Source organism: Myotis yumanensis, unplaced genomic scaffold, assembly GCF_028538775.1.
Source record: "Myotis yumanensis isolate MYYU_CA2020_CCGP unplaced genomic scaffold, mMyoYum1.0.hap1 SCAF_14, whole genome shotgun sequence".
Taxonomy (NCBI): domain Eukaryota; kingdom Metazoa; phylum Chordata; class Mammalia; order Chiroptera; family Vespertilionidae; genus Myotis; species Myotis yumanensis.
This window is the reverse complement of record NW_027223765.1, coordinates 43,342,102-43,364,619: the sequence shown is the minus strand read 5'-3', so window position 1 is coordinate 43,364,619 and position 22,518 is coordinate 43,342,102. Positions and strand designations below refer to the sequence as shown.

The 22,518-nt window shown below is 42.2% G+C and overlaps 1 protein-coding gene and 1 pseudogene across 5 annotated transcripts in view; one reads left to right on the top strand and one right to left on the bottom strand.

Annotated features, from left to right (window-relative positions):
- The first annotated feature begins 4,371 nt into the window (after positions 1 to 4,371).
- The window catches only part of ERC2 (ELKS/RAB6-interacting/CAST family member 2), an 882,521-nt gene continuing 864,374 nt past the window's right edge, over positions 4,372 to 22,518 (top strand). For 4 of the 5 annotated variants that reach the window (XM_070390793.1, XM_070390792.1, XM_070390791.1 and 1 more), the window contains exon 1: positions 4,372 to 4,453. The gene's annotated coding sequence lies outside the window, so the exon portion shown is untranslated. Of the gene's footprint in view, positions 4,454 to 5,997; positions 6,088 to 22,518 lie in introns of those variants that run through there. The other variant, XM_070390789.1, reaches the window with a different exon arrangement.
- On the bottom strand, positions 18,612 to 18,982 carry LOC138992659 (large ribosomal subunit protein uL29-like; annotated as a pseudogene).

Genomic DNA, 22,518 nt, shown 5'->3' with positions numbered 1-22,518 from the left:
GATGCTTAATGCTACAAAGGTCTTAAAACATCCCTGGCAAACAGAATTCATTTAGTTAAGCCAATAGGTTGGCTTCATAAGTGTCAGGTGATTATTTCTTGGGGCGGGGGTGTTTGTGGGTAGTTATTGGGGCCTTTTTACTTTTATAGCAGACTATTGATGTTTCTCTTGAACTAAAATCTAGCCTGAGACATGTACAAATGACTTAATGCCTAAGAAGAACAGATAATTGTGAGTTGTTTAGAGATTTTGTTCCTCATCTAACTGTATTTTTTTCCATGGCCAATGACTGTTTTGGGTTACTAAGACATTGGGTTCTAATTGCCAAATGTGATGACTCCCATACACTGTCTTCATCATATATCTCTCATCTGACTTCAAAGCACAATGAGATAGTCACCTTCTAGATATCTCTGTCATGAGGTTCCTGGCACCTTCAAATGTATAACGACCCAACTGAACCCATAAGTTGTTCATAAATTTTCCATAAACCTGTGCCTCCCCCCTGTATTTCCAGTATTAGTTAATGCCACATTATCCATCCAGTCACCCAAATCAGACTCCTAGGAGCAGTCTTGGCTCCTCCCTCATGTCCCACATCCAATCACTCACCAAGTCCAGTTAATTTTGCTTTGTTGATTTTGGAGTCAGACTGACTGATGTTGGAGGAGGTGATTGAGAGGACAGTGACTGCCAGTTACCTAGGAGCTAGACCTGGGAACTGGGGGATCCTCACTCCCTTGCCTGTCCTTGGAATGTATGTTCTGCCATGGGCATTTTCTTGGGAGAATCAGGCCTCTATGTAAACGTTTTAGATTCTGGTGGGCTAGTGCGGAGATCTACAAGGCTTTTGGCCACCCAAGACAAGCCTTGTATGTAAGTTCCCTTGCTTAGTAAGTCTGCCACCTACCAATCTGCAGGGGCCTGCCTCTCTCTTCAGTCCCTCCCTGTAAGGGGGCCAGGGTTTGAACCCTGGGTTTGAATCTCAGTCCTGCAACTTTCTAGCTGTGTGGTCTTGTTGAATTATTTTACTTCCCTGTGCATCATTGTCTTTATTGGTAAAATAGAAATAATAATAGTATCTTAAAGGGTGATTGTGAGGAATAAGTGAGGTAATAAATACAAAATGCTTAGAACAGGGCCTACCACATAGTATGGGCTATATAAATATTTTTCTTTGCAAGTGCTGAATTAAGAATGAATGCAAAATATCCATAATGAAAAAAAAAACATGAAAAAAGAAAAAAAAGAGACAAATAGTTGCTGCTGTCTATTTTATGACCTTGCAACATTGTACAACAAAAATAGTTGTTTTCAACCAGCGCTCAGTTACAGGGCCACTTGGCTATCATGTCAACCCACTGGGCAGGTTTATAAGGTTTAACATGGCTGTCTACTCTCCTCTCTGCAGACCAGCTTGCTTGGCAAATATGAGTCCTAGAGCTCATTTCTTGATGACTTTAGCATCATGGTTTTGGGTGCCATAGTTCTGATTTAGGTCACCACAGTCTACAACAGTGATGGTGAACCTATGACACGTGTGTCAGAGGTGACACGTGAACGCATTTTTTTGGTTGATTTTTTTTTGTTAAATGGCATTTAAATATATAAAATAAATATCAAAAATATAAGTGTTTGTTTTACTATAGTTGAAAATATCAAAAAATTTCTATATGTGACACGGCACCAGAGTTAAGTTAGGGTTTTTCAAAATGCTGGCACGCCGAGCTCAAAAGGTTCGCCATCACTGGTCTACAAGCTCACCCAGGATCCACTGGCTGACTTATTCTTATGGCCCAGTCTCAAATACTGTGGACTCACCCAGGGGCAGCTGTCCACCAGATATCCAATCTCTTCTAGCTGCTTGCTGGTCTGGGCCAAACACAGGATAACGCAGGAAAGTTGGATGTGGTAGGCAAACTTTAAGACATTTCCTTGGGAAGCATTTTCTGAACCTCAGGGAAAAGGTTGGCTGTCCTTCCTGTGTGCTCCTACAGTTCCAGAGCTTTGTCCCTTTATAAGAGGTATTGTAATGCCTGTTTTTCTTGTCTCTCTCTCTTACTGTTCTGGGCAGACCTTGAGGGCAAAGGCTCTGAACCTATAGGACAACACAGAGTAGATGCTCAGTAAGTATTTGTTGAGTGAATGAATGAATAAATATGTGAGAAAAAATATCTGCCATAAAAGTGTGTGCTTCCTCTGACTTGCTGGAGAAGGGATTGCCATGATAGAGGAAGATGTAAAAAACAAAGTAAAACAAACGAACAAAAAAACACGAACAAAAAACCTGAAGCCATATAACAGGTTTAATAAAACATGGCATGTTTTATAATCTTTTGTTCTCAAAGGTGAGAACCTGCAGTGGCTACTTGCAAGCATTTTGAGACACACACACACACAAAGTTAGAGAATGTTGGCTCTGGAAGAGATCTTAAGATCCTTTAGTTCAGCTTTATAATTTTCAGATGAGAAAACTAAGTCCTAGAGAGGGTAAAGATGACTTACATCACTAAAATTTCTAATCCTTGTTCTACTACATAAAGTTGTTTTCTATTTAAAGTGATTATTCTTAATTTTTTCAAGAACCCAATGTGAAAGAAATCTGTTGAGAACCATAGATCTTCCCTCTGGGAGGAAATGTACATAGGCAAGAAATTGTCACCGGGAAGTACAAGGATTCTTGTTTAGAATCCATGGATCAAAGGTTAAGAGAATGGGTGGCCAAGACATAGATTTAAATACATTTTCAGCTGGGTATGTTACCTGACTTTTCTGAAAGATAGTAAACATGGAGTTTCTGTGAATGTAGTTGAGAAAATGTAAGTGCTACACAGAGGAAGGTACTCAATAAACACGGTCACATTTCAAAAGATAAGGGATTTTAGGACTTGTCAAAGAACTCTTGGACCAGGCTTCAGTATATAACAAGCCTTTTCAGCCCAGGCTGTCTAGGATGTACATGGGATACTAAACACAGCAAGTGTAGCCTGGGTTTCTCCGGGGAGCATCCGGGTCAACAAAATGCGTGCCTATTTGTTGGTGACTGAGAGAAAGAAGAGGGTGAGCGCAGAGATCTCTGGGACCATGAATCTGTGAAAACCCTTAAATACCAGGAAGGCTTAAGGAACAGGGCATTTGGGCTGGAATAGAAAGGCATCCTCCTCTTTCAGCACCCACTTCCTTCATTTAATATGTGAATTTCCATCAGGGCACGAAAAAGGAGTCATCCCTAGTCACTGTGCTGATTCCTTGCTTCTGCTCACCCAGACATCCCAAGGCTAAATTTGCTCCATTTGTCTGAGTTTCCCAGCAGGAGATATTCCTATCTGGCCACTGACATTGCTGGAAGCAGACGCATCAGGAACGGAAGGAAATGACTGCTCTAGGCCTGCGAATGGACTCTCAGTGAGAGACAAATCTGGAGACACCTATGACATTTCGACCCCCTGGCTAATATAAAACGGTAGCCGCTGGGGCTCCAGACTTGTTGGGTGGGAACCACGTGTCCAACTGCTCCTGCGCCTCACCGTGTGTGTGTGTGTGTGTGTGTGTGTGTGTGTGTGTGTATGAATGAACTCAGACACTACCTTTCTTCCTTAAATGGGAAGACACACACATTGCAGGGCATAGAGGAGACGCTCAATGAATGATGGTAACGATGATGATGATATGTTTTTTCTTGCTCCCTTCCTTCATCTTCTATTCTCTCCTTTCCTTGGGGGTACAAGCAAGTAAAAAAGTCTTATGAAATCCCTTCACCCATCCCAAAGAAGATGAAGCTAAGGGGAGGGTGCGGGGGTATGGAAACCTCGACCCCCAACTCCAAAGCTTACATTGAAAGATAGTTGCAGCCTCTCCACCAAGTGCCATCCCTGCCCCTGTCGCCGAGGCCACCTGACTAGTCCAGGAGTGGCTGGCAGCCTTTGGAAGCGGTGTCAGGGGCAGAAGACGGGGACCAGCTGCTTCCAGACAGCGGCCTCCAGGGAGAAGGCGCTTCCCCGACCCCCGCCGCGCGCACCACGCCCGGGCCGAGCTCCCCGCGGCCCCCCGCGGAGGCGCCGCGTCCCCGCCCGTCCCCCCTCGCCCCCCCCGCCCCTCCCGCGCCCCGGGAATGCTGGGAATGTGAGTCAGGGCCGCGGCGGGAGAGAGCGCCGCGCGCCGGCGGTGGCCCCGCGGAGCGCAGTTCAGCGCCGCGCGAGCGCGCGTGTCGGGACTGCGGTGGGTGCCGCCCCCTCGGCCGCCAGCCCCGCCCGGCCCCGCGCGGGCCCCGGCCCTCGGAGCGCACCCTCCCCGCCGCCTCCCTCCCTCCAGCCGGCTCCTCCTCCTCCTCCACCTCCCGCTCCTGCTCGCTCGCACTCTAGCGCCGGCTCCGGCTCCTCCCGGCCGCCCGGGGCCGAGGCGACGTGAGGTTGTACAAATCCATGTGGGGCGGCCCCGGGCGAGCATCCGAAAGGTGAGACGTCGACGCCCGGCCGGGCCGCTGGGCGCCGGCTCCCTCCGGGCGCCCGTGCCCGGGCATCTCTCGTGCCGGGCGCCCCTCACTCGTGGGGAGCTGCAATGCGTTATCGGGGGGAGCCGAGGGGTGCACCGCCCGCCGCGGCCGGGGCTCTCCGGGGCGGGGGAGAGGATGGGGCGGCCTACAGGCGGGCTTGCCTTCCCGGAGGAGCCCCCGGGCTGGAACAAGTGCACGGCTTCCCCGGCGCGCTCGTCCCGGCGGCCGGGCACCTCCCGCAGTCCCTCCCGGCGGCCGCCCTCCCTTCCATCGCCTTTCTCTCTCCAGCTCCCACTCTTCCCCCCTCTGGCTTCCAGGGGTGGGGTGTTCGCGGGCCAGGGTCTCGGGAAACCTCCAGCAGAACAAAGTAGGGAAAGGTGCAGCTCCAGCCCCGGGGGGTGGGGTCCCAGGCTGCCTCCCTGGACTCCGAGGGGAGCGTGTTTAAAAAAAAAAAAAATCCGTGTCATGGAAAACGAGCTGGATTAATTGGGGAAGGGGAGGGAGTGGTGGTGTATGAAAACGAATACAATGTGACATTAACCCGAACGACATTCCTTCCCTCCCCGTCACCTTCTCGGGATTATAACAGAAAAGGGGTACTCAGAGGGTTGTGCCTATTTTTTCTTCTTCTTTAAATTACTGTCCAAGCCTTGGAAAGATCATTTTAGGACAGTGAAGATTACGGGTGCGTTGGTGCGCTCGTAAACTCTCGGGTTGGCCCTGTCTTATTTATTTTGTACTTAAGGGTCTCTGTTCTCCTCCCCAGAGAGGGAGAGTCCGCTCTGGGTGAGCGGATCGATTTTAGGCGGCTACCTGCCTCTGCGAGATGAAAGACCATTTACTCCCGGAGCGGTGAATTGTCAGCGCCCCGCGTGACTGACAGCCACACCTGCCATTTATGTGGGCAGAACAGGGACCGTGGAACCCCAAGAGCCAATCAATGCTCGGGAGAGGAGGGCCGTTCCCACTTGTCATGGCTAGTTTCCTGGTTGGCTTTTTAAAATCAGTGGTTTTACTTAACCATTGGTTTCCACCAGGTATGGGGTGCCAGCTGTGACAGGCAGACAAGCGGGAAGAAAACTCTTCCAAATGGGCTTAGAAGCAAGTATATTTGACTTGTGTTTGTTTCTTACATCCCTTTTATAAGTTGTAGTAGTTGGGGATGCTCAGGCCATTGATTTAAAAAGGAAAAGGAAATGGGTCTGTGTAAAGAATGAAATGGGGGTGGGGGAATGGTGTTGGGGGTTAGGCTTTTCCTCCTTTATAAGAGACACCGTATACCGTTGAGCTGCCTTGGAAAGGGTGTGGCACTTTGTCGCCGATGGTCTCTTGTCCTTGTAAAGTCGCATTGTCTCTCAGCCTACAGCATTGGGCTCTTGGCGCTGATGGGTGAATTTATGAGATATTTTTGAAGCAGACAAGCATGCTTTATTAGGATTACCACGAATAGAAGGGATTCTTTTAGTTTTTGACAGTGTGCCTCAACTTCTGGAAGTGAGGGCTGGCTTCTTCACTTCCAGTTTGGATGTCAGTTTGGAGGTGGCCGTGGGGTCAAGCCAGATCCTTTCTGGAGAGTAGAAGAGTTTGCCTTTGAGGTGAGTTTGCTTCTGAAGTGAGCCATCTTGTCCGTCTGCTTCTGTGCTTTAACAAAAGCCTTGCACAGTTTGGAGGGGTGGTGTGTGGATAAGGATGGAAACGCGGCTTTCACTAGCAAGACTTTCATGGGTGGATGGATTGTGGGTGGAAGGACCAAATCCTCCTTAATTTTCTGTTAGTGAAAAGCTTATTTTTCAACATTTGTCTGCCTGAATTCAGTAGAAAAATTACTGGTTGATCCAGAGAGCTGTCACCTCATAGAAGCTGTACCTGGATGTGAACACTGACCTGTGCATTCAGCATTTCATGAGATTATGAGCCAGAGTTCACTGCTTAGGACAGTCTTCATGTAGGAGCCGGGTTGGTCAAGGTAGTGTTATTACTATTATCATTATTATTGATATTTCATGTGCTAGCACTTTGCTGAGTACTTTATATGCATTATTTTTTTAAAATCTGGCAGAACCTCTATGAGGTAGCTACTATTATTATCCCCAAATTATAGACAGAAGAGACTAAAATAATTAAGTATCTTGATACAGCTAAGTGTGAAAGTGAGAATTTGAGCCCAGGTTTCTTTGACCCAGAGTCGATGACCTTGGTGATGGCCTTGAATTCAAATTTTGGTAGTGTGATCTGCATGTGTCCAGTCTGAAGTGTAAGCTGTCTCAGCATACATATGGCCTATTCTGTTAAGAGCCCACTGCGATGTCGATGGCTTTGTATTGTCCTCTTTGCCTTGCCACTTTGAAGGCTGTTGCTTCCAATAAATAGGCAAATTTAGTAACTTTGTGATTTATATACTTCTAGTATGTCAGCTTTGGCCCAATGGAAATTTGGTTCCCAAGTTAATAATGACTTAAAACAGTGATGGCGAACCTTTTGAGCTCGGCGTGTCTGCATTTTGAAAAACCCTAACTTAACTCTGGTGCCGTGTCACATATAGAAGTTTTTTGATATTTGCAACCATAGTAAAACAGAGACGTATATTTTTGATATTTATTTTATATATTTAAATGCCATTTAACAAAGAAAAATCAACCAAAACAATGAGTTCGCGTGTCACCTCTGACACATGTGTCATAGGTTCGCCATCACTGACTTAAAAGAAGGTGAAACAAAACAAAATCCACTCTTCCTTTTTACTTGATACCTTAAATTTCCAATTGGAATTTAAAAAAATATATTTCTTATTGTTGATAGTATTACAGATATCTCCCATTTCCTCTTTCTCCTCCACCATTGGAATTTTTAATAGGTCTTGGTCGAATACATGCTCTTAACATCATTCAGCTGGCTCTTTTTTCACTAAGGGATTGGAATTTTATTTTATTTTTCACTTACAAAGAGACTGGTTTTCATTAGTGATTGAATATAATTTTATTTAAAATTATTTTATTAAAATAATATGGCCATCTTGTTTTACTATGTTGGAAAAGTCACAAAACTTAAGCCTTATCAATGTCTTCCTACTGGTGAAAATCAGTGGTTATGGTTTGCCAAAACAGGTATCTTGAAAAATGTATTTCGATGAATGCTGTTGGGGTCCACAAATTCACCTCAACAGATAGTCTTTGACTTTGATGGGGCTGACTTTGTACAATCTACTAGGGCATCCTTTCACCCCTTTTATCAGCTAAGAAGTTAACATTTTGGCTGTCTATAGGAGAGACCTACTTGGCTAACCAACAGTTTAGCTTTAGCAATGTTTATATTACTCCTTGATACTTTATTGTGATTTTCCTTATTTTTGAAAGCTAGTAGAACAAATGGAATGCAAAAAAGCACTGATATTAATGATAATGTAGTCTCATAAATTTAAATCAGTTGATCCAAAGATAGAAATCACTGCGTGTACCAAAAAGAGATTCTTCAGCCTGTTCTTTCTTATGTGAAGAAAAAAATGAATGAATATGTAAGAAGTGCTAAAATATATCAAATGGTAAAGTATATATTAGTCAACTTTGGGGGCAGAACAAAACTCCCTGACTTACAGCAACAGGTCTATTTATTCTCACACTCGTGTGTCTTTAGGTTGAGTATGATTTGGCTGACCGAGGCTGGATTCCTTGGGGTGGCTCTGCTGTAGGCTGTGGGCTGGTTCCCGTCTGCTCCACTGGTGTTCTAGGCTGAAGGGATAGCAGCTACTTGGGGCATGCTCTTCTTAGTGCAGATCACTGGATTCAAGTGGCAAGCCAAATTGCCAAGCAAATGTCATTTCCATTAGCAACCTTTTTGGTTATAGCAAGTCACATGGGGAAGCCCCAATATCCATAGGTAAAAGTGGATTCTGCCCATAGTAGAGAAGGAATATTTGATGAACTATAATCTGAACTCCCACAAAAAGCATGGTGTTATTAGAGAATTTTATAATTTTTTCTTCTCATTCTTGGGGAGTACAGTTTTTATCTCCTCAGTCCTCTAGCTTTATGACATATGAACCTAATGTTTAACTTTTGCATTTCAGAAACATACCATGTTTGATTCTAGAGGACTGACTGTAAAAACAGGTATAAGTATGTATAAGAATTTCTTAAATTATCCCAAGAAGTTTTTATCTGATGTGGGTCCTGGCACCATGGGACCTCTTATTGGGAGTGTCAGGAAAGACTTCGTGGATGAAATGGCATTTTCCTGGACCTTGAAGCAAGGATAGTGTTGGATATACAGTTAGAGGGGTGGATATAAATAGACATGGAAGGAGGATATCTGGATATACTAAGTTATTCCGTTTGGCTAGGGGTAAGGTAGGTGAATAATAACAACAACAATAATAATGATAGCAGCAATTATAGTTGAACTTTTTTATAAAATATTTCTTTATTGATTTCAGAGAGGAAGGGAGAGGGAGAGAGATACAGAAACATCAATGATGAGAGAGAATCATTGATTGGCTACCTCCTGTATGTCCCTACCAGGATTGAGCCTGCAACCTGGGCATGTGCCCTGACCGGGAATTGAACTGAGACCTCCTGGTTCATAGGTTGATGCCCAACCACTGAGTCACGCTGGTCAAGCTATAGTTTAACTTTTATTGAACAGTTAACTATGTGTGAGGTTACTGTGCTTAACACTTTACATAAAATATCAAATTTAACATCGCTGATTGGCTATTCAACATTTATTCTGTTCTAACTAAAAGAACCCCAGCTTTGTTTGAGATGGGAATATGTCTACCTCCCTTTCCTAGACTGCCTTAGGGCCTGGAGTGGCTCAGATCTTATAGTAATGCAAGTGGGTGTTGTTGGATTGGGGCTTTCCTGAAAGCTTAGTGAGGACACACTTGGCTGGTATATGCCCCAACAGCTTTTGGCCCCTTTCTGCTTATTGCTATTGGGAACATAGGTGCAATGCCTGGAGGGGCAGCAGCCGACTACAACAATAAGATGAAACCATATATTAAGAATGAGAAAACTGGAACCGTGAAGGATCTTGGTCTCGATGACATTGTTGAGCCATAGCACCAGCCTAAACTGCCTTCTCCTGTACTTACTGCATAAAACAAATTCCTTACTTATAAACTACCAGTTGTTATTTGTAGTCAAACACAATCCTTACTGATACATACCTTCTCAAGAGCCTCTCAAAGTAGATGTTCTCAAACTTATTTTACCAGTGAGAACGTAAAAACTCAGATTAAGGAGCTATCACAAGATCTAGTATTCATTGCTATGTCTTTTTCCTTTTTAATCCTCACCCAAGAACAAGAGAGAGAGAGAGAGAGAGAGAGAGAGAGAGAGAGAGAAGAGAGAATCATCCTGCTTTTGGCTAGACAGGATAAATACCACAATGGAGATGATGTTCCCAAAATAGGCTGGGTTAAGACTGAGGAGACACCTGGATTCCAGGTTGAAAAGTTTGAGTGTTATTTCATGGGCTAGCAAGTATAAGGTAATTTGAAAATTATGGAGACTGGAGGTTGGGAGACCATTGAACTTAAGTACGTGGTACCCAATGCTTTAGTGTGAATGAAGGTGGAGGAAAAGCTGGGTATAAAGCAAAGCTGGGACTATAAGGAAATGGAATTGAGTGAACACATATCATAGTTGGCTGTTAACCTGTAATCTGAGAACAAAAATGAAAGACTCCTGAAGATTAGTATTAACTTTTACTAATGGCTTCACATTTGCCAGGAAGTAGGGAATGGGTAATACAGGGAATTGCTAATAGGATGTGAATCGTTATTTAGTGCAGTAGGGTGGGGACTATTTATCATCCACACCATGTATTGAACCCTTGATAAACCCCTATGACATGATTTTGGTCTAGGTCTGACTCCTTTGTGCCAGTTCAAGGTAGCTGAGATGAAAGGTAAAGCCAGAGGGTGGTGCAATGGAACAACACATTGTGTCAGTGGACTTATTTCTACATCTGCTAAACATTGTGGAGCTTTCTTGGGGGTGAGATGGGGTCACTTTAACTTCCTGTTTTTCCCCCCCTGTTCTCTCTACTTTTTTAATCTGTAAAATAAAGGATTTGGTTTACATTTGTGGTTTTTCAAATGTTTTTCAGCTGTAGACACTTTTTTGTTCCCTAAATGAAAGCTTATCCGGACCCTCAGTATATTTATAGAAAAAAGCAGAGTTGCTCTGGAAATTCAGGGTACAGGTTTATGTTGTCTGAGGTATCTTTATGTTGAGGCCACTGTTCTAAAATGATCCGACACAGCCTCCCAGGTCCAGGATTATGTGAACCTTAGAGCTGTCCAGATGTTTTATTAGAACATTCTCTGGGACAAATCCCTTTATTATTCCACAGCTTTTTGTGTTTTAGTATCATCGGTGGTAGAGACTGTTGATGTTCCCGCAGCCGCTTTTCCTCTCTTTCCAGGCATATGTTGGAAGTGACTTGTGTCACTTCTAGGCTAGAACACTTAATTTTCAGAGTGAGACCACCCAGCACTCCTTTCTACTGCATGATGGTCGAGGAAGCACCTGTTGAAATAGAGTCTCCATCTGCCTGGGTCTCTGAGTCACTAAATGAGCAAAGCTTTCAGTCAACTGACATTGGACTTATAACGTGACCGAGAAATAATCCCTCGTTGTTTGAATTCATCAACATTCTATGATTTTTTATGTAGCACTTTTCTTTAGGTTATCTTTACTGATAGATAATCTTTTAGCATATCTGCTAAACTGTATTTAACTTACTTTTGAAGTGTCTTTGGATCAACCTGAAGCCAAGCCAATTTGTCCTTACTCTGTGCTTAGAAAAGAAGAAGGCAGGCATCTACAATAGCTGTCCATGCAGGTTTTTGTACTGATAGAGTCTCCGAATTGGAATAGTTGTGCTTGATAACATTAGTTTTTCATGTTGTAGAAGTCTGAAGATACATGATGGAGTGCATCTTGCTTTTCTTTTTATTTATTTGCTTGATTTTAGAGAGAGTGAGGAAGGGAGAAGGAGGGAGGGAGGAAAAGAGAGAGAGAGAGAGAGAGAGAGAGAGAGAGATATTTGTTGTTTACTTATTATGTATTCATTGCTTCTTGAATGTACCCTGACTGGGGATTGAACCCACAACCTTGGCATATCGGGATGACATCCTAACCAGCTGAGCTACCTAACCAGGGCACATCTTGCTTTTCTTTTTAAGAAAAGTCTTTAATGCCCTGTCGCCTTTTTAGGTAATAGAACCTCAGTGGCTTGGGGAAGAGTAATGATGAATAGATACCATAATAATGGCTACTATTGATTTAATACTTACTTATTGATCTGTGAAATATTTATTGAGCATCTGAGAGGCACTGAGATATAGAAGTGAATTACAGATAGTTCCTCTTTTGTAGCTTATACTCTAGTTGGGGATCCTGGATAGGTTTGCTCTGTATTCTGTGAAGGATACCATTTATTGAGTATACTATATGCTAGGTGCTTTATGCCCCTTATTTCATACTTTCCATAGAGGTAGGTGTATTATTCAAATTTTATAGATGAGGAAACTAAAGCTCAAAGAATTTGATAGGCTGTATGAAGACAAGAGCTTTTGCCTTTTGCTGAATCCCCAGTGTCTAGAAGAGTGTTTGACACATAATAGCTGCTTAATAAATATTTGTTGAATGAATGAACAGAACAATGTGCTCAAAGTTAATGCTATGGCAGAGCCAGGATTGGAGTCCTAACTGACTCTCAAGTCTGCTAAATTATTGTTGGACATAGTAGGCGCAGTGTGTGACCCTATGATTACAACAGAAGCAACAGCTGAGCCCTACCAGTGTCAATGACAAACCCACCAAGAAGATCCAGGCTGTCTCTCTTTCACAACTAGGGCCTACTCCTCTGTGTGATTTACACTCAAAGCCACTACCTCACTGACTTAATTGCTGATATAATTGGTTAACCTTTTCTTGGGAAAGTTCAAGTTCTACCCTAGTGGATTTTCTTATCCCTGTTTTCCAGGGCTGTGCCTCAAATTCTGCTTTTAACCTTTGGACATTTCTTCTCCACTTGCATCTTGCAGATTTGTTGCTTTGAAGTTCCAAGTTCCAGGAAATCTCTAGTTGCTGGCACCTACTGGGCACTTAACAAAATTAAAAGAGAGCAAGAGAGGGAGAGAGAGAGAGAAAGAGACAGCAATTTCAGGAAGGAGCTAAGTGATGACTTTTTCCTAGAAGTCAACAGTGAGATTGCTGTTCCAGCGGGTGAGGAGTATGGATTGGGTCAGAGGGCATCTCTGGGATATGCCTGTAGCAGGAAGGCCAGTGGCAGTGTTTATAGATGCCTTATACCAGAAACTTGACTTTGTCATGGTTGGTTCTTCACATTTTACATTTTGCTCACTTAATTATCTTGTATCGTGTGGTATGTTTGGGGTTGTCTGATAGTGTTCCTTCTTTTTTTCCTGCCTTACAGCTTTCTACCCCTAAAGGCAGTTGTCATTCTGTGATTTGAGTATGAATGAATTGCAGGCAGCAAAGTGCACTCCCCATAAATGTATTAAAAGCAAACTATTAATTCAAGGCAACTTCCTAGTGGCTTAGAAGACAACTTGAATGGGAATTGAATAATGTGACTGTTTTTTTCGGAATACTCTCAGATCCTTATGCAAACTGTGAGAGACTTTCCACTAGAACAGTATGGCTAATTATAGCAAACAAGAGCAGGGGTTTATATAAGAAATTGAATCTAGTCATGCACTGTAGTTACTAGTTGTAAGGTAGTGGATTTTTCTAAAACAAGGTGGGTGTGGTAGGGGTGGGAAGTTCATCTTCTGTGGGCTGAAAGGTGATTGAAGGTGGGTTTGGGGTCTGGGAACTGCTTGGGGGTTGGGGAATTCTGCTCTGAAAGTAGAAGGTTGAATGGCTTTGGAAGATGTGAAGTTGGGCTGGTATCATGATCCTTGGTTATTTTCTCGGTGACACAAGATGGCTTTCTTGAGCCTTGTTTAAGGCAGATTAGTCACACTGCCTTCCTGCCAGCCAGCTTCAAGCTAATATCCCCTGGAGGAGCAAGACTGTGGTTCAAAGGGCAGGATGCTAGGGGAGCAGTGTTCCTGACTCCTTTTTACATTGGGCTCTTGATGTGTTTTCTTTCTGGTGATGTGTGTTTTTTCTTGCATTTAAAGTAAAATTTCCTCCTACCCCTTCTTTGTTTCTCACTTTGGTTCATTAACTATCTTATTCCTGAAACGTCTTCACGGGAAGAAGTAGAAGGGAGGGTAGTGAATGAGATGAGCTTGGCCATTCTTACGAGCTTGTTGAAAATAGGTTCTGTATGACACTGGGTACAAAGACAAGTGAGTTTCAGTGACTGCTGTTCATCAGGCTTGTGAGCATGGAGCAGTTAGCCAGGATACACAAGGGAAAATTTCCCCTTTTTTGTTAAGTCTGAGAAAGAACTGTCTTTTCATACACAGACTTTGAATACATTGGTAGGGGCCACCTTGAATTCAGCAACATGAATAGTTGCTTAGAATAACTTCAGAGCAGATTCTTTTGGATATAGAGATATGAGCACTGATCTGTGAGTCAAGAGACCGAAGTTCCATTTCTGGCTTTGCCACTAGCTTTCTCCTTATTTGGGGGATCTTTGTTCCTTGATATGTTTCAAAATCATCTGGCCCTTTCCCAGATATAAAATTATATACATATATATATATATATATTTAAATTTATATATATGTTGATTTTTAGAGAGGAAGGGAGAGGGAGAGAGAGATAGAAACATCAATGACGAGAAAGAATCACTGGTTGGCTGCCTTCTGCATGCCCCCCATTGGGGACCAAGCCCCAAACCCGGGCATGTGGCCCTGACTGGAATCGAACTATGACCTCCTGGTTCATATGTTGATGCTCAACCACTGAGCCATGCTGTCTGGGCTAAAATGATATATTTTTACAACAGTTTTTCTCATGCAAAGGATCAACTAAGTATCATTTTATTAGCTATTTTATCCTGGAAAATAAGAATGTCTGGTGTGCTTTCATCATGGATTTTACTGACAAAGAGTTAAGCCATTATATCATATATTTTACAGTATGTATGTGTGATTGCTTCATGCCAGCCCTCTGCAACTATAAACAGAACAGGTGAATCTGGAAGGTTCGGGATTGTAGCCAGACAAATCAGAAGGCTGCTGTAATGGGAGCTCTTGTAGGGGAGCACCCAGGTTATCATGGAAAACTTAGGAGATTAATGCGTAAAGGATGAAAGAAAGCTTCTTAAAGAAGGTGAGGTGGAACACTAAGTGGAGTTAGCTGGGGTGAGCTTGGTTTTGATGGTGCAGATAACACAAGGAGTGCTCTAGGTCCAAAGGTGAGCAAGAGAATAGGAGATTTGGGGTTTGGGAAGGAGAAAGGAGACTAATGGAACTGGAGATTAGCTTGAGGGATGGTGAGAGAAGCCAGAGAGAGTGACAAGCATGAAGATCCTGTGATCCATTAAGGAGATGATGTTCAAGCTTAACCATCGAGGGATTTCATGGCAATGACTACCTGCTTTTGGTATTTGTAGGAGCATGGGGTTTGAGACTGGGGCAAGAGAGTGGCAGGATGACCTGGAAAACAATAGAAAGATTATGAATATGGCCTTGGGAATCCTAGCAGTGCCCATTCTAATTTCATTGACCAAACACAATTTATTTAGCTTTAATAACTTTAAAAGACCATTTTCCAAGTGAAGATGCCCCTGATAAAAGATCTGTAGCAGAACTCCACACTGGTTGTTGGTTTTGAGAATCTCTGAATGTCATCTGAGGCCCAGTTTTTTTTCCTGAATTTTGAGTAGAGCACAGAGAGTGTGGATGTTGTTTGTGGTTAATGGATGTAATTAAACTGACTTTGTTAGACTAATAGAATTGGAAATACTTGGAGTAATTCATAGTGTATACCTTCTGAAAGTGGTGTGAGAAAGTTCATGAATGGAAATGGTTTAATAATTCCCTGAAATGTGCAAGATTGGGAGTTATGTACTGGAACTGTATTCAATACCCCATGCATATTAGCTGCCTCTGACTCTACTTTTGTATGACTTATACCACTTTTCTGATGTTAGTTCGTACATGGTTACATTGCCTTTCATATGTTAATCTTGACTTCTGTGCTTTAGCTTGTGAGCCAATGTTTTGAGCTACTATGTCATAGTCTTACTTGCTAACATGTAGTTTTGTTTCATTAGCGTCACCATTTTTGTATATCAGAGTTTGTGTAATCATTTGAATATTTCTTGAATCTTGTGATTATTTTATAAAAAGTAAGTGGAAAAGGGGAAAATGCAGGCAGTGATATTGGGAGTAGTATGAGCCTCATATATGTAATGTAAATGTAATTGAGGCAAAGATGGAAACCATTAGACATGCCCAATATGGGCATGCTTTAGGCTTCAGATGGCCATCTGTAAATAGTTGTGAGGGATAAGAACAGAGTTAAATGCTATGGAGGTAAGCAATGTTGGATAAAAGCTTTGGGGATTATGATAAAGGGCAATATATAATCTAGGATTTTGTCATTCATTTGTTTTGGGGAACAGAGCTTTCCTTTTTAACGAGTAAGTGTAGTCAACTTTAAAAAACCACATATTTAGAAAGGTCTTTTCTATAAAAGTAAGGAATAGAATTTAGATTTCTCACTAGTCTTACTTAGGAGAGTCTACCAGAATCAGTAACCTATTCCTTTGGTTTGCTAATTGGCATAGGTGATCATTGTGCTAACAAAATTCTCTCTGTATTTTGGCAAACAAGTAAAGAGAAACCAAAGCACATAAAATGGTCCTTTACAAAGGATACACCTGAATGGATTTTTATGATTCCATGGTTTCATTTGGTGTTCTGTGGAACAGGAAAAGAATGAATGCATCTTAGTCCTCATCATAAGCCTTGGTGATGCTACGATGGTAGATTCAGAACCAAAGAGAAAGAAGGATAAGAATTAAGTGTTGCATACAATTAATTCCGCAGGTCAGGAGGATATGGTGGTGGTCTGTTTGCCTTGGAGGATCTTGTTGATATAGGGGAGCTGTCTAATGTCCTTTATGGGCTCAACCCACTTCTAAGGCAAGGATTGAGTTGGATGCAAAATTCCAATTCTGTCTTTTAAAAAAAAAAATATTTTATTGATTTTTTTACAGAGAGGAAGGGAGAGGAATAGAGATTTAGAAACATCGATGAGAGAGAAACATCGATCAGCTGCCTCCTGCACACCCCCTACTGGGGATGTGCCCACAACCAAGGTACATGCCGTTGACTGGGATCGAACCTGGGACCCTTCATTCTGCAGGCCGACGCTCTATCCACTGAGCCAAACCTGTTAGGGCTCCAGTTCCTTTTGATCCCCGTTGTGGTTAGATGGTGAATGTTAAATCATAGGAGATATTAATCATGTAGAAGATGGTAAACAATAGCCCTTGAAGTGGAGAGACATAGTTTAGCTTTTATCAAAAAGGCAGATAACTATTGGACCAGAAATTCAAGAAACTCAGTAAGTGACTACGGTGTTTCAGGTATTGTGCTAAGCACATCAAGAATTATCTCATTTAATCTTAACAATAACTCCATGATCCAGATATTATTTCTCAAGATGAGGAAATTAACATTTAGAGAAGTTAAGAAACTTGCCTGTGTCTTGGTTTAGTTTTCCCAGAAGCAGGCCCTGAGATAGGAGTTCTAGTGCAAGTAATTACATGGGATTTACAGGGAACAATAGTAGGTGAACAGCATGTGAGACAGAGAGGAGAAGGCAGCCAGTGGATGGGACATTATTCAGTAAATTATTGCAGTCATGACTAGAGGTGAATTTCACAAGGAAACTCTGGATGTAGCATAAAACACCTGCCTTAGGATGACCTCACATGAAGGATGAAGAAGCAGCTCCTGTCAGTTGTTTTCTAAAAAATTTATTTATTTTTTATTACGGTAAGATTTATGTAACATCATATTTACCAGTTTAATTATTTTATTTAATTATTGTATTTATTTATTTATTTATTTACTTACTTACTTGCTTTCAGTGAAAAGAAGGGGGAGGGAGAGAGAGAGAGACAGAAACATAAATGATGAGAGAGAATCATTGATCGGCTACCTCCTGCATGTTCCCTACTGGGGATTGAGCCTGCAACCTGGGCATCTGCCCTGACTGGGAATTGAACCCTAAATTCCTGGTTCATGGGTTGATGCTCAACCACTGAGCCATACAGACCAGGCCCAGTTTAACTGTTTTAAGTGTACAGTTCTGTGGTAATAAGTACATTCCCAATGTGGTGCAACCATTACCACTCTACATCTCCAAAATTTTTGCATCACCCCAAACTGAAGCTCTGTACCCTTTAAACAATGACTCCCCAATCCCTCCTGCCCCCAGCCCTTGGCAACCACTATTTTACTTTCTCTCTTTATGAATTTGCTATATTTTAGGTACCTCATAGAAGTGGAATCATACAGTATCTGTTCTTTTATGTCTGGTTTAATTCACTTAGCATAATATTTTCAAGGTTCATCCATGATGTAGCATGAATTAGAATTTCATTTTTTTGTTTGTTTTTTTGTTAACCCTCACCCAGGGATATTTTTTCTATATATATCGAGAAAGAGAGAGAGAGAGAGAGAGAGAGAGAGAGAGAGGAAGGGAGGGAGGGAAGGGAGAGATAGAGATAGAGATAGAGATAGAGATAGAGGTAGAGATAGAGATAGGGGTGAGAGAGAGTTCATTGTGAGAGAGACACTTTGGTTGGTTCCCTCCTGTACTTGCCCCAACTGGGGCCAGGGATCGAACCTGCAACTCAGGTATGTGCCCTTGACTGGGAATCAAACCCAAAATCCTTTGGTGGGTTAGGCTGACACTCTACCACTGAGCAACATCAGCCAGGGCGAATTTCATTTCTTTTTAAGGATGAATAATATTCCATTGTATTTCTTTACCACATTTTGTTTATCCAATAATCTGCCGCTTAACATTTGGTTTGTTTCTACCTTTTGACTGTTGTCAACAATGCTTCTGTGAACATTGGTATATAATTATATCTGTCAGTTGTTCTTTATCCCATGGCACCATGGCGCTTTTTTTTTTTTGTCAGCCAGTTTGTGCTTTATTGATGCTCAGGTCTTGACCGCGTACTTCTGCGGGGGGGTATAGCCATTCCTTCTGCTGCTGCTTCTTGGTCTTCAGGTTTTCTTCATGCTTGTTGAGCCGGTGGCGCATGGCGCGTGTTTTCTTGGGCCGCAGATCCAGGGGCTTGTACTTCTTGCCCTTGTAGAATTTCCTGAGGTTCTCTTTCTGAGTCTGGTTAATGAAGGTAAGAACACGGGCGATAGACTTGCGAACAACTCGGATCTTAGAAAGCTTGGAAGCTGTGCCGCTTGTCACTTTGGCTACAGGCAGCTGGGACAGCTCCACCTTCAAGTCGTCCCAGCTGTTTGAGCAGCTCCCCCTTCTTGCCTCGAAAGTCCCGAGCCTTAATTTTGGCCATGGCTGAACAACCCGCTGCCGCCTGCTCAGAGAGAGAGAGGTATTCCCTGGCACTTTCATCTTGCCTCCTGCAAGAGCAGAGTAGTTTTTCAAGATTCAAAAGAAGTCCTCAGCAGCGATGCTGATATCTGCAGTGCGAAATCCTTTGGGGGAACTTTACTAGTAAAATGTTTAAGTCAGAGGGACATTAGTAGGGCACTTAACAGCATCTGCGCACAAGGGCCTTCCCCAAGTAAATGGAGAAATTGGTATTTGAGTCTTGGACTCAAAGCCCATGCTTTCCACTGCTCTACACTGAGCTGCCTTTAATTACAGGTGTTATAGCAGCCGGATGCCAGCATGAATGGGACATGGTTATTGCCTTCAGGGACCTCTCAGGGTTGGATCTGCTCAAGGGGAGACAGTGGCATCACTTGGTGCAATCTGGAATTCATGGAGCCATTATAAGACGGCACCACAGGTGTATGGGTCCCCTTTTCTCCTAACAATCTGTGGTGAGGCATGCTTGGGCCAGGCACCACTGGACTCTTTATGGGGCTGTGCTCCAGGACAGGCACTCACCCATGCACTGATGGTTGAGGCATGAGTTCCAGCCTGCACGCATTGTTGCTTCCTGGCCTTCACTTGAGCTGTTTGCACGACTATGTTATCAGCAGGATTTATCCTCCTTTGAGCCTTTCCAACGATTGCCTTCATCTTGATGTCCAAGCATGAGGAACAGCAGTTTGTTAGGAAAGAAATCAGGGACTAGGAATGATAAAGAAAATGTACATTTGGAGACAGTCAAAATGGTTGGTTATGTGTTTTTTTTTGTTTGAAAAGATATCATTTACAAGTGATTTGCATTTACCTAGAGACCTAACATGAGGTATTTTGTCCCTGAAAGGATGACATAGATTGGTATTCTGGCAAAGGAGGAAAGAAATGTGATAAATCAGTGAGAAACTGCTGCCCTATATTATTACCTAAATGCTGAATATTTCGTTTTAGTGCCACATCCATGCGAGCTGGGTGTATTAGTCAGATATTGCTAGGTTAGGCTGAGGTATCCTTCAAATCTCAATGGCTATCTATCTCATGGCTGTGTAAGGTTCTTCTCTATTTTGTCTTGATTCTGGGACTCAGGCAGGAAGAGGAGTCCCTTTCTTGGATGGGCCATTCTCATGGTAGAGAAGAAAAAATCCCCACAGTGGTTTACTCATAAGATAGCTCTTATCATGTCTGTTTGGATATGGCATGCCACTTCAGTCCATGTTACATTTGACAGAACATGGCCAAGCCTGATGCCAGTGGGGCAGGAAGGGTTCTCCTCCTGTGGGAGGGAGACTGTAGGGAATGAGACAACGAGAGAGGACAGTGAATATATTGAATAAATGATGCCATTTATTGCACTGGCGAAAGTTTTACTCTCATGTGCAAAGTGCTTAGCAAACTTTTAAACCAGGTAACCTTTTCAGACCCAGTGCAACATGTTTAATTTTGTTATTCTTTTACTCATAAGGAAAAACATATTGTACTTAAGAGTCTAGTTGCCTTCCTGGGATCCATGTAAAATCAACCACATAGCTAGTATTAGTTTTCTTGAAAGACAGTATCAATCAATTGTACTGTCTTTCAAGAACTGATCGAGATTGAAGGGAACATTAGGGCTCAGAATGGAATGGCTTTTCATAGTCATGTGAAATTAGTGACAATATTAACAGGTGTTTGTAGTTAATATTGATGGTGATGAGGGTTGCTGTACTGAGTTATTTATTTATTTTATTTTATTTTATTTTTTTTTATTAGTTTATTTTTTATTTTTTTATTTTTATTTTTTCGCTTAAAGTATTACAAAGGGTATTACATAAGTGTCCGTTTTCTGAGTTATTTATTTACTAAGCCTTAAGCACAGTGCTAAACTCTTAGGCTTTCTCTGATTTAATCACAACTCACCTTATTTTTGTGCAGTACCCATTGTTATTCCCGAGACCATTGTTACTAACTGAGGTACTTACCAGACCGGGAGAGGTTTGTTAACTTTCTCAGATGATAAATGTGAGATTCAGGACTCAAACCCAGTGTATGTTTAATCACTTAACCAGGGTTTCTCCAAGTTGGATGAGGCCCCTTTTAAAGAAGATAATTTCTTGTAGAACCCCAGGGTTGACTTAAGTTATTGCTATTTTAATGAGTACTTTTAATTATTAAACATAAAGTTAGTGAGGTTCTTTATTTTTTTAAACTCCTACAGTTTGTTTGTTTGTTTTTGGTTAACCCTCTGAGGATATTCTTTCCATTGATTTTTTTTTAGAGAGAGTGAAGGGAGTGAGGGGGAGAGAGAAAGATAGATAGATAGATAGTGATGTGAGAGACACATCGATTGGTTGCCTCCTGCAAGTGGCCAGGGATTGAACTGATGTATGTGCCCTTGATTGGGGGAATTGAACCTGTGAGTCTTTGGTTTTTGGGCCCACATTCTAACCACTGGGCCATGTGGGCCAGGGCTCCTACCGCTTAAAAAATTTATTTATTGATTCTAAGAGGAAGAGAGAGAGAGAGAAACATATACTTGCTGCTCTATTCATTTATGCATTCATTGGTTGATTCTTGTATGTGCCCTGACCAGGGATCGAACATGCAACCTTGGCACATCAGGATTATGCTCCAACCAACTGAACTACCCGGCCAGGCACTCCTACACCTACACAAAACCTAAATCAATTTAGAAATTAAGTACACTTAATGCTACTAATTCAAATTAATAACATTAATTTAGCCACATTAACTAAATTGCTACTTGTAAGTGGAATATGATGCCAACTATTCTAGGCGGGTTCTTTGGCAGTCAACTGGTCTATCCTGCTGTGTGCTGGGTGATGACTCAATTCTCTCATCATATTTACCATATTCAACTTCTGTGAAACTTTTACTAGTATTCATGCTGAGGAGCTTGATAGTTTTACCTTTCATTTGGTGAGAACACATTATTTAGACTCCCAAGTTCATTTTTCTCCCTTTCTCATTGACCCATAGTGATTCTTTAGGGTATGGTTTATTGTCCAAATTCAGTGGGCCTGGCTGTGGTGATGATCTTGAATATCCTTACATTATTTTTTCTCAGATTATTGAAATAAAAACAACCTTAAGTTCTCATGATATTTGTAAATTCTCTAGTCTACATGACTATGTGTCTCCTGTTTTTTTCAGTTCTTGCCCAGGTTGAAAAACAATTTTCTCTCTCTAGTACTCCTCTTTCTTTCATAGGCCTCTCTCCATCTGAGACCACACCCTGCACTCCCAGAAAAGCTCTAATCTATTTCCAGTGATCACATACCCGGCAGCCTTGCACAGTGGCTAGAGTTGCTCATGTAAACCTGAATAAGGGGGTTATGGCTCCCTTTAGAAATGGAGGGATTTGGGTCTCTGGAAGGTTGGAAACCATATTACTGATTCATTCTCTAGAAATATTTGTTGAGTAGATTTGAATAATGTCCCATAATTTCTCTTCTAATACATTCTTGTCGTACTTAAACTTACTCTTATCAGTACACTGAT